We start from the raw sequence: 12888 nt of genomic DNA, 5'->3' as shown, positions 1-12888 counted from the left end.
CTAGCTAGGTACGCAGTGCCTCCCGAGCAGAAGCTCATGATGTTATGCATTGTATGAAAAACACTGAAAAAGTCTCCCTTTTCCTACATGAGGAAATTTCTAAATCTTCTTGTGAATGGACAATAGGTTGGCACCAGTGTTAAAAAAACCCGGGGTCTAGTGTATTTTAACCGGTTGAAATTGTAAAATCACGGTTAGATGTCAAGCTTGCCTTTAAGAAAACCGGCAAATTTACACAAGTTTTAGTGTAATTACCGGCAAAAGCTTCAAATTTTGACCTAAAAACCAGGAGAAATTCAAGTTTCCCCTTGAATTTTGACCTAAAAACTGGGAGAAATTCAAGTTTCCCTCCCGAGCAGAAGCTCATGATGTTATGCATTGTATGAAAAACACTGAAAAAGTCTCCCTTTTCCTACATGAGAAAATTTCTAAATCTTCTTGTGAATGGACCCTTTTAAATAGCCATACAATAGGTTGGCAGTTACATGGAATTTCTACAGATTCCTTGTTTGGAGGGTAGTAAAAGAAAAGGGAGAGGTGGCCACTTGGAGGAGAGAAAGACAGAGAGTTGCCACATCACCCGCTTCCTGCCTTGCATTGGGTGAGAGAGAGAGAGAGAGAGAGAGAGAGAGAGAGAGAGCGAATCCAAGATGAGGTCACACTCCAAGACCTGCGACGTCGTCTCCTTCCGTCTTCGGCTCTCGGTCCTTCTCATACCTCAGAGCATGATCTCCAAATACCAAGGCTTGTTTTCCGGAAAGACTTCTGAGCCCCAAGCCCCAAGATCTTGCAACTTGGGTGAACCAGGGCAGGGCACAGTGATCTTGGCGAAACGTCTGTATGGAGCTCTCTCTATCTGTGTCGAGGGTCCCGTGTCTGTCTCTATGGCGTCGCTCTCCTCAATCACAGCCTGCTGAGTAGGAGGATCTTGGCTTCACCCCTACGCAGGCGATGGTGCTTGTGTTGGTTGCTGGGGCTGTGTTTGCAGATCATGCGAGGAGACACTTTGTGTCGAGGGGGGCAGTCCTGCAGGGCACGATGGAGGAGACACCTTGTGTCGAGGGGGGCAGTCCTGCAGGGCACGATGCAAGTTGGACAAAGATGACACATGACACACAGAGACGACACACGAAGCCACCATTGCTCTCATGGAGGAGGCAGCAGGAGTTGGTTGAGAGAGAGAGAGATAGAGAGAGAGAGAGAGAGAGAGAGAGAGAGAGAGAGAGAGAAACCTTACCTCCAGCCGCACACACAGTGAGCTTTGCACCTTGATGTTATCTTTCTCTCCCCCTCTCCCTCTCCCTCTCTCACTCACAGACATCAAGTTTCTCTTCTTCTTCACTCTCTCTGTCTCACTCTCACACGCCGCAGCAGCAGGCAGGGGACCTCGACTGAGATAATTTGAAAGAAGCCAACCCTCCTTGAGATCTTCTCACGCGCTTGCCTTGATTGGGCTCTCCAGCGTCGTAGCCTTGATTGGGCAGCGCATGCACGGCGGGCAGACCTCACACACACACAAACTCATTGAATCCATTAAACGTAGCATGCACGATGAGCAGACGACTCTAACCCATCAAGTCGGCGCTTGAACCAATTTGTTTTTTAAAAAGAAACCAAAACAAAGCCCTCCAGCATGCGACACGTGGAGGGGCTCAAAGAGCTTGAAAATCTCAAGCTGCATAATAGAAGTATAGAAGGGGTAGTGAATGGAAGTAAACTTGCTCAATTTTTTGTTTTCTCGAAAGGATTTTCTCAAGGTTTGGTACAGGTTTTTTGTTAGAAGCAACTATCTCACAAGCATAAAAAGCTTGGAGAAGGCATGATTACAAAGTAGCTCTTCGAATGTGAGACAATATATGGAGCTCCAAACTTAGTATTCCCTGTTTGAACAACCCCAATCACTGATAAGTCAATAGAAGAGGTGAAACAAAGGCACTAACTAAATCGATCTCCAACACACTAATATGTAGCTTACATAAGGGTTTTACAAAATTATGGGAAGATAATAAGCAAGAGTAATGGCTGATAAAGAATTAATTGTCATCATAATTGTTAAATTGGGTATCCTCAAGCAGCATTGATGCAAAATGAGGGATGCCTAATGGCTTTGCTAGCCATAATGGTCTCGAATGCTCGTGTGTGCTAGTGGTAATGCAAAGGCTATCTTACATATTGAGGGGTTCATTAAATGTAAATCCTCCATATACGTGCATTCAAAGCCTAATTTAATAACCTCTTTTCTATAGACTATTCACGAATCCTTTTCTAGTTCAATATGTGTATATCCCCTTTAACTGGTACATTTTGCATGTAGAAAATGTATACAAAATGGGGCTAAATGCACTCTTTTTTTTAAAATCATGTGCTATATTTACATACTTGCAAGTCCCCCCCCCCCCCCCCCCCCCCCCCCCCCCCCCAAAAAAAAACCAAAAAAAAAACATAACTAGACCATATGTGGCACTCTACTGAGAAACAGACATAATGTCCATTGAGTACTTAACACAAAATAGCTTCATACAATGCCATGTCCATTAGCACTCCTACGAAGTCAAGCAAGAGAAAAAACTAGCACATCTATTGGCCCAAGAAGAACTATCATCATCTATCAATTAAGAAATCAAATATTTTCCACATTCTTTTACTACCATGTCCTTAGAAAGTCAAAGGTTATTTTGCTTGCTCTCATAGAATGTACAAAACACACAAGTATGGACACGAAGCTCCCATGCAACGCACCCACATTAGACAACATTAAAGAACCTTCAAGAGATGGTATAAGCTTATATGAACACAAAATATTATCTTCTCGTACAAAGTCACCGATGATGTTGACAATGCAACGATGTGACACAAAGAGAGGAGAGGTACAGTGGGTAGAGATTAGCCTGCGATCGTGCACCTCTTTATTCTTCTACTATGCAAATGTATAAAATGAATGTATGATTTAGTTAGTTAGTAAGTGGGCAGCTAAACACAAGACATTCGGCTAGGGCATATTGGTCCTTTTTGTATGGATATGTTCCCAATGCTTATTACCACTTTGCAATGTGAAAACTTCTTGGAGGGTAAACCTTTGGTTAGAAGATATCATAGTTATAAGCCAATAGTATAGTTAGTAAGTGGGCAACTGGACACGAGATGTCTAGCAGGGCATATTGATCCTTTTTGTATGGATATCTACCCAATGCTTATAAAACCACTTCGTAATGTGCAAACTTTTTGGAGGGTAGACCTTTGGTTAGAAGATTATCACAATTATTATTTGTGTGAATCTTCAAACGCCCTATGTGCTTGACCTCAAACACCTCACAAGTCAAGCAATATCTCATATCAGTGTGCTTTGGGCTTGCATGAAATAACATATTTTTGTGCTAGCTAGATGGCATTTTTGCTATCACAATGCAAAATGGGGACCTTTGCATTAATGCCCAAATATCCCAACACCATACTCCAATTATATGATAGATTGAGACTGACACAACATCGTACTCCACTTCTATGATAGACTAAGATGTACAATCTTGCAAAAGTAGTTTGCCATGACATTACATCACCAATGAGTGTAAAGACACAACCTAATTTAGACCTTCCATTGTCCACATTCCCTAAATAAATTGCATTTGTGTAGCCAACTACACATGCTTTTTGCCTTCATAGAAAATGCTCAACTTTTTGTACCATTAAAATATCACATGTAGCTTTCATTGCCTCTCAATGCTTCTTGCCAAGATTTTCCATAAATCTTCTAATGTGTTCAAAAGCAATGTCTACATGAGTCTTTCTCATGCACCTTCCACTGAATGCATCTACCGCAAGATTGTTCCTTCAAACGAGAGCCTATTATCCACACATAGGATCAAGATAAAAAGAGGACTCTATATATATTTCTTTGTGTGAAGGCAACACTCAATTTTCTCCACCTATATCCTTGAGAGTTCGTAGAAGAATCAAGCTTATGATACCGTTCCCGTGGTGCTTGCTTCAAACCATAAAGGTGTCTCTTAAGATTACCCACTATTCTCTTTGCCATTATCAACAAAACCTTTTGGCTATTGCATATAAACGTCCTCATGAAGGTCTCCATGTAAGAACATTGTCTTAAAATCTCAACTCCATGTCCTCTTTCAAAACCACAGCAAGTGTTGGTTGAATCATTTTGAGAATTGGTGCAAAACCTCATCAAAATCTATGTCTTGCTTTTATTTGAGACTTTTGGCAAGAAATCTAGCCTTGCATTTTGCCTTCCAATCATTGGGTGTAATCTTCAACTTATAGACCCATTTTACACCACAAAGCATTGTTCCCTTGTACTAAGTCCCAAGTTTGATCTCATCTTCAAATTTCATAGCACTTTGCCGCTTAATCTTGACATCCCTTACCATAGCCTCAACATAGCAAGAGGGCTCACCACAATTTGTAAGCATAATGTAATCCAGGATCATCACAAACCTCTCACATGGACTATAAACTCTCCTTGACCTTCTCAATGTAGCACGTTTTGTATGAGTAATTAGTTACAGCACATTGATGTACTGCAACTGCTACAATACCTAGAGCATAGCACCTCTACAGAACACAAACAAAAAACCTATGAAAGAGAAAGAAAACACACATACCTTGAAAGTATGTATATGCAATAACGATCATAGCACACAAGAGGAGAGAGAGAGAGAGAGAGAGAGAGAGAGAGAGATTGAATTATTGTCCACGAAGGTCAGATATGTTCTATGTGACCAAAAACAAAAAAAGATTACAACGGGTTCTGCAAAATGAGGGGGGCTACAGGATATATCTCAGTTAAAGAATGAGGGTCCAAAAAAGGGGGGAGTAAGATAGGATGAACAAAATCTATGGAGAAGGGGGGTGAGGAGGAAGTCGGTTTGGGAGTTTGGAACTCTTGAATAATGGCTTTACCTCCACAATAGACTGCCCATTTCCATGATGTGCGTGCTTCTCACATCTTTTGGAGTTCTGCCTTCTTCTGCTTGAGTTGAGCGAGTGTGAGATCTTTCGCAAACCACATTTTGATGTCCTTGAGAAGCCTTGATTGCTCAAGGAGTTTGATCCGGAATGCCTGGGTTTTAAAAGTAAGGATTACATGATTGGTACAATGCTCGTGTGCAAGAGAACCAGCTGTTGCTGGATCCCACTGTACCATGTGGATTAAAGATTCGATGCGGGCAAAGGGCTTGTGAAACTTAAGGTCCCCTTGCCATGCGGGCAAAGGGCTTATGAAACTTAAGGTCCCCTTGCCATTTCCAGTCGCTTGGGAGCCCGCCAATGCAAACATTGAGGGAGACATGTTGGAATTAGGGTTGCAGAGAAACACACACAGCTTGGAGAAGACGAAGGAAGCTCAAGGCACACGATAGAGAGTGTGTTACTTAGTGTGCAATGGAAAGATAGATAGCCCTAGAGTGATGCGCGTATATACAATGCACGGGGGAAAAAACCTCCTAAAGAGGGAAAAAATGCCCCGGCGGTCCTAGTGTGTTCACACACATCACTACCACATGTATATGGTAACAAATCCCCCCTGGAGTGATGCGGTGAACGAGAGCTGGCACATGAGTAAAGGGAAGTGCCATGCCTTGAGGACAGGATCAGTCCACAAAGGGGAGTAAGCCCAAAGCTTTGCGGAAAGCTTCAAGCTTCTCACGAGACAATGCCTTTGTGAAAAGATCTGCAAGGTTGTCATGTGTTGGCACATAAGCCAAGTTGATCTCTCCTGCTGAGAGCCTCTCCCTGACATAGTGGTAATGCACCTCAATGTGCTTTGTGCGAGCATGAAAAACTGGGATCCTCACAACTGCCAATGCGCTCTGACTGTCAGTGTAGATAGTGTTGGCAGTGTCCTGTCCAACACCCAAGTCAGCCATAAGGCGTCTGAGCCATACACACTCAACCGTAGCTGTGAAGACTGCCCTGTACTCAGCCTCACAACTCGAAGTGGCCACAGTAGGTTGCTTCTTGCTCAACCATGATATACATGAACTACCAAGCATGAAACAAAAACCACTTGTGGACACTCGCGTGTCAAAACAACCAGCCCAATCTGAGTCCGAAAAACCATGTAAGTCTGGCGGCAATGATCCCCCCTTGGGATAAAACAAGCCAAGATGTAAAGTGCCACTAAGGTAGCGGAAAATCCTCTTGACAGCCTGCCAATGCTTAGACCCTGGGCTATGCATAAATCTGTTGACCTGCGAGACTGCAAACTGAATATCTGGCCTCGTGTTGCATACATAAATGAGGCAACCAACAGCAGTTTGGTAAAGAGTGACATCAGCAGGATCGCCAGCATCATGTAGACTCAACTTCAAACCTATTTCCATGGGAGTGGCAATAGGTTTGCAATCCTCAAGTCCAAACTTACATAGCAATGTCTCTATGTAACTTTTCTGACACAAGGCAATACCACCATCACACTGCTTAAACTGTATACCCAAGTAATGATGCAACAGCCCCAAATCTTTCATCTTGAAAGTAGCATTCAAATCAGCCTTAAATTCAGCAATATGTCTCTCATTTGGTCCAGTGATCAGCAAATCATCAACATAAAGAACCACAATGAGAAATACATCATCCTCACGCTTTACATACAATGTGCTTTCTGTTGGACTGTTACGAAAGCCTCGTTTAACCAAATGAGTGTCAGCTTTCTCATACTAAGCACGAGGAGATTGCTTCAACCCATACAAAGCCTTCTTACATTTGCACACTTTGTCCTCTTGTCCTTTTATGACAAAACCGTGAGGCTGCGTTACATAAACTTCCTCAAATATGTCACCATTCAAGAAAGCAGTAACAATGTCTGATTGATGTACATCCCAACCAAAATGAGCTACCAATGCACATAGAAAACGCACAGTAGTCATACGACAAGTGGGAGCAAAAGTCTCTTCATAATCTATGCCTTTTTGTTGTGCATAACCCTTTGCAACAAGTCGAGCCTTATGGCGATCGATCTCACCATCCGGCTTGCGTTTCAACCTGTAAACCCACTTCGTACCAATGGCCTTTTTGCCAGGAGGCAAATCACATAAACTCCATGTGTCATTCTCTATAAGTGCATCATATTCTGATTTCATGGCAGCAATCCAATTTTCTGAATTCTGTGCTTCATCAAAAGACAGAGGCTCCTCAACATCATGTTAACTAGACACAGCCAAAGCATAACAATCTGATGCATAAGATGCATGGCGAGAGCCTGAACGAGTACGACTAGATAAAGGTGCATCCAATTTACTGTCACGCAAAGTGTGCACCAGCCATTTTGGCATACCTCTAGCCTGCTCATTTTCAGCCCTTTTCTCATCAAGTACATCATGTACATCTGCATCAGTAATAGGCTGTTCTAAAACATTTTCAGAAACCCCCATAGGCTGTACATTTGCCTCATTGGAACTTACATTCGTATTTCCACCACTGAAAATAGGCAACAAAGTGTCATAAATGTCATGTGAGCTTACATTACTGTCTCTAGTACATGACAGCAAGGGCTGAACAGAATCTTCCACAAACACTACATCCCGTGAAACCAGAATACGTTTTGTTTGCGGATGATACAACCTGTAACCTTTGCTTTCAGCACCATAACCAACAAAAATACATTTGACAGCCTTATCATCCAATTTTCTGCGCTGCACTTGTGGCACCAAAGCATATGCCAAACAGCCAAAAATACGCATGTGCTCAGTAGAAGGCTTTCTATCATGCCATGCTTCATATGGAGTAATAGACTGCAAAGCTTTCGAAGGACACCTGTTAAGTACATAAGTGGCACACATGATGGCCTCAAGCCAAAAAGAATGCGGCAAAGCTTGACTTTTGACCATACATCGTGCCATTTCCGTTAGTGACCTGTTTTTCCTCTCAGCAACACCATTTTGCTGAGGTTTATAAGGCACTGTACATTGGTGTTTTATCCCACGACTAGCCAGAAATACATTAAATTCATGAGACATATACTCCCCCCCTCGATTGGAACGGAGGGTGCTCATAGTACATTTTGAGACATTTTCAGCCATAGCCAAATTTTCTTTGAAGCACATAAAAACTTCGGACTTCGCTTTAAGCGGAAATACCCATGCATGCCTGGAGTAATCATCAATGAAAGTCACGAAGTACAGGTAATTGCCCAAGGACGGAGTTTGCATGGGCCCACAAACATCACTATGCACAAGCTGCAACCTGCATGTGGCCCTAACTGAACCATCCTTTGGAAACTTAGAACGCTGCATTTTACCCAGAATACAGCCTTCACAAACATGTTTGACAGGTGCTTCAAGAGGCGGCAAAGAAGCAACCATATCAGATTTCTGCAAACGCAGCAAACTGGCAAAATTAAGATGACCAAAACGTGCATGCCAAAGTTTTGCATCTGAAATAGCCCTTGAATCTGCAACAGCATTTGCAAAATTTTGTCCACACTTGTCATACAAAGTGAGCTTATACACCCCACGGCACAAAAGCCCAGATGCAACAATTTCATCACCAAAACTGAGATCATGAACTGTACATCTGTCATCCACAAATTTGACTACAAGTCCAAGTCTAGCAAGTGCGGATACAGACAAGAGATTCTTCTTGATCCCAGGTACATAAAGTGCATCAACAAGTGTGAAGGAACTGCCATTAGCAGCAGTGAGCACAATCTTTCCAACTCCCTGAACTGGATAAGAGGCGTTGTTGGCACAAGTGACTGAATTCCCATGAGGGACAGACTCGAGAGAGGTAAACAATTCACGATGTGAGGTAATGTGCTTTGTAGCACCACTGTCGAAATACCACACATGTGAATCTGCAGCAACTGACAAGCATGCATCATGGACAACAGGATTGTAAGTGCACTCTGCGCTAAAAGCCCATTCTGCATCAACATCAGCATCACAATCTCCTTTCACAGAAGACTCAACAATGGCTGCATTTGTAGTGGAACCAGCATTTGCAGTGGAACCACCCTCTTTCTTCTTAGCCTCTTTGGCCTTCAACTTAGGACACGACTTGATCAAGTGATCATTGGCTTTACAATAATGGCAACGCATCTTCTTTTTGCCCTTATCACCAGAATTGCCAGACGAAGTGCTGCCACCAGAAGCATTAGGAACAGAATTTTTGCCACTCGCAACAGAACCATAAGAAGTGGCTGCATTACTGTTACCACCCTTTCTTTGAGAAGCAATAAAAGCATGTTCAACTGCACGCTGCCTAGTCCTGTTTTTTCTAGAAAGTGACTCTTGCAACAGCAATGTGCATAATGCATCAAACTTGACAACTTCAGGATTTCCTTGGGTCATCAGTCTCCAAGTACTAGCAAAAGTCTTGTAGGAATCTGGTAAGGCATCAAGAACAGTCTGCACAAGGGAACTGTCCGAAATGACTTCACCTGCAGAAATGAGTTGCTCATTGATATCCTTGACACTAGCAAGGAAAGTGTCCATATCATCTTCCTCATGCATAATCTTCGACTCTAGCTCTTTACGCAGCAAAGCAATTTTAGCCTCATTGTGGCTTGCATAAAGACCTGCTAGAATATCACAAGCCTGTTCTGCAGATTTTGCTGAACGGATGTGAGGAATAATGGTGTGCTTCACAGACAACGCAATCAATGCATAAGCCTGCGCATCCTTAACATCCCAATGAGCTTGTTCTGCCGTAGGCAAAACAACTCTAACAGCTGCAATCCTTGCAGCAAGACTTGCAACATCCTCAACATCGCCTACATCTTCAGAACCAGGACGTACATCAATGCCCTGCACAATGTTCCAGACACCTTTTGACACAAGAACATGTTGCATCATATAAGCCCACATAGGGTAGTTGTCCCCATCCAACCTGTCCTCGGCAGCAAACATCTTGAACACATCTGTGTTGTTGTTGTCAGCCATGGTAAATGTTGCACCTGATGTGAAAACTGCCCGAAAATAGGAGAAATGGAGCGGGAACAACTTGTGCTATATAGCACAAACCGTAGAAGACTATAAGGCACATGTTATGCAAAAAACGGCACTGACAGAAAATCTGCACAAAATGACGAAATAGCCTGTGCAGTACTGCCCGCAGTGGAAACGGAGGCAGAAATGAGTCCAAATCAAAATTCTGAGCAGACCAAGCTCTTCGAGCTTTCCCAAAATATTTGTCGACCTGCAAACGCTCGCCAAAGCTCTATGAAATCGGAGAAAGTGAGCAGGCGTGTGCTGGAGCAGCTGGCGACTAAGCCCGGGAGGACGTGACCTGCTCTGATACCAATTGTTGGAATTAGGGTTGCAGAGAAACACACACAGCTTGGAGAAGACGAAGGAAGCTCAAGGCACACGATAGAGAGTGTGTTACTTAGTGTGCAATGGAAAGATAGATAGCCCTAGAGTGATGGGCGTATATACAATGCACGGGGGAAAAAACCTCCTAAAGAGGAAAAAAATGCCCCGACGGTCCTAGTGTGTTCACACACATCACTACCACATGTATATGGTAACAAGACATCCTCTTGTCGTTGTCGTTTGCGTAGCGTAGATGCCACCCGATCTTCAACCTTGCAAGAGATTACCTCTTGTACTTGGTTTTTGACCTCCTTTGTGAGGGTGGTCTCAATTTTCTCCTTTACCTTAGTAAAATTTATTTCCATCTGTTTCATTTCCTCCTTTTAATTTTCTATTGTGGCAAGCCGGTCCTTGAGGGCCTCAATTCTCTGTTTTCTATTGTGGCAAGCCGGTCCTTGAGGGCCTCAATTCTCTGTTTCAGGTCAGCAATCTCCTCACGGAGTATTTTGGCTTTGGCTTGAAGGCCGGTGATGTTGTCCCTCTTTGATGGTGTTGCACTACTTCGGCGAAGTTGAATTTATCGTAGAACGAGGCCCGGGTAGCCATGAGGACACCCTTCTCAAGGAAAAGCCCCCTTCTTGGGAGGTTGCAATCTCCTTATCGTTGCAGATGTTGCAGGGCAGCTATCCTACAATCTACTCACTGTAGTTGCAGATGTCGCAGGGCAACTATCACACAATCTCCTTATTGTCGTTGTAGATGGTAGCAAGTCGTAATTCTAGGTAGAGTTGTCGGGGCAAAATCGGGTCCAAGCCCGAGAGCTAGGGTTGTGCCAAGGCAGAGCCCGGGCTGCACCGTGGCATGACAGAGTCGTGCCCGAGCGCAGAACTAGGTCCAAGCCCATGAGCTAGGGTTGTGTCGAGGCAAAGCCAGGGCTGCACCCTTGTCAGGACATGGTCGGACCCGAGTAGAAATGCGTAGCAGCAGGTCGCCAGGATGAATGGGATCAAGAGGGTGCAGGATCACCAGAGCGTATTCTTCATGGCGAGGCACTAGGGTTGTGCCGAGGCAAAGCCAGGGCTGCACCTTGTCGGAACATGGTCGGACCCAAGTGGAAACGCGTAGTAGCAAGTCACCAGGTTGAATGGGATCAAGCTGGTGTAGGATCGCCAGAGGGGATTCCTAACCCCTTCCTGAGGGCGCCGCCCCTACGCCCACATTGGAGTACAGAGATCACGACAACAGAAGCTTCACTAACTTTGCTAGGATTTTGTGTGTGTGTGTGTGTGTGTGTGTGTGTGCGTGCGCGCGCGCGCGCGAGAGAGAGAGAGAGAGAGAGAGAGAATGCAACATGTACGTTATATGCATGCATGCGACAAAGAAGATGGGAGGTACAGAAGAAGAGATGAGAGGAGCGACACGATCATGAGGACAAAGTCTACTTCCCCCACAACGGTCCCTTAATGAACCCATGCAACCACAATTAAATTGGTGGTGGGTGGCTTTTGTTTTTTTTTTTTTTTTTTTTTTCCGGGGGAGGGGGGGGGGGGGGGGGGGGGGGGGGGGGGGGGGGGGGTTTGGTTTAAATGAGGGTTAAATAGAGTTTGATAACAAAGCCTGCATCTCACATCATCCATTAGATCTTTAATAAATAATCCAATGATAGATATCTTCTTCAACCTATCAACTATGAGTCAACCAAGCATGTATACCATACGTACTCTCTCGTTAAGAAAGCAACCACCCTCAATTGCCATGTTACTAATTGCAAATCATAATTGTCAAAAATATACCATGAACATAATATTTCAAAACAATATCTTTCAAACTTGAACAATCTTTGCTTATCCACATATTGCATATTCTAGTGTTTTACAATTAGTATGCATTCTAGTGTTTCTTGATGTAATAGGACATGATTGACCTCAATTATCACCCAACAACCAAGATCCATCAATATCATGGCAACGTAATTATCATATCATCATAATATAACCCAAATTCAAGTCCACACCAGTGTAAATCAAATAATTTCCAAAGTATACATAAAATCACACTATCAATAGTGGTGACTAGCCCCTTGCAGTATGATTTGGTATATGGACTACTTTACAATCAATGAGGATCTCATAGTTTTGCTACCCGTTTCCAGCAAACAAATAGTTTGAGATAGCATTCATGCAACAGAGAGAGAATAAGGCAACCAATGTTTCTCATTAGGATGAAGTATTGGATAATTGGCGTAGTTGTTTTTTTGAAAATATTTATGGGGACTTGGTTAAATTTGTTGCTTAGGGATTTCCAGATGCAACCTTTGATCTAATTACTCTTTAAAAAGGTGATGAGCATCTTGGGTTTCTATAGAACATACCATTGTTGTATCTATGTATGTAGCGCATGAGGAACAAAGACTTAGTAGGGTGCAATTCTATGCGAGAAAAGACTCTCGCTCATCATACCCTCATGATTAAGAGGCATACTTCAATTAATTGAAGGAATAACTTATTTCCCACATTGAAGCTACTGCAAAGCTAGACACTAGCACTAGAGGGAAAGTTTAAAGACTAATAAACGGTTAATACAACAGCAACATCAAGTCACTACTAGACTAAAGCGGTGTGGG

This window comes from Adiantum capillus-veneris, chromosome 11 (genome assembly GCF_014529385.1).
Source record: "Adiantum capillus-veneris isolate H3 chromosome 11, ASM1452938v2, whole genome shotgun sequence".
Lineage (NCBI taxonomy): Eukaryota > Viridiplantae > Streptophyta > Polypodiopsida > Polypodiales > Pteridaceae > Adiantum > Adiantum capillus-veneris.
Note: the sequence above shows the minus strand (reverse complement) of the source record.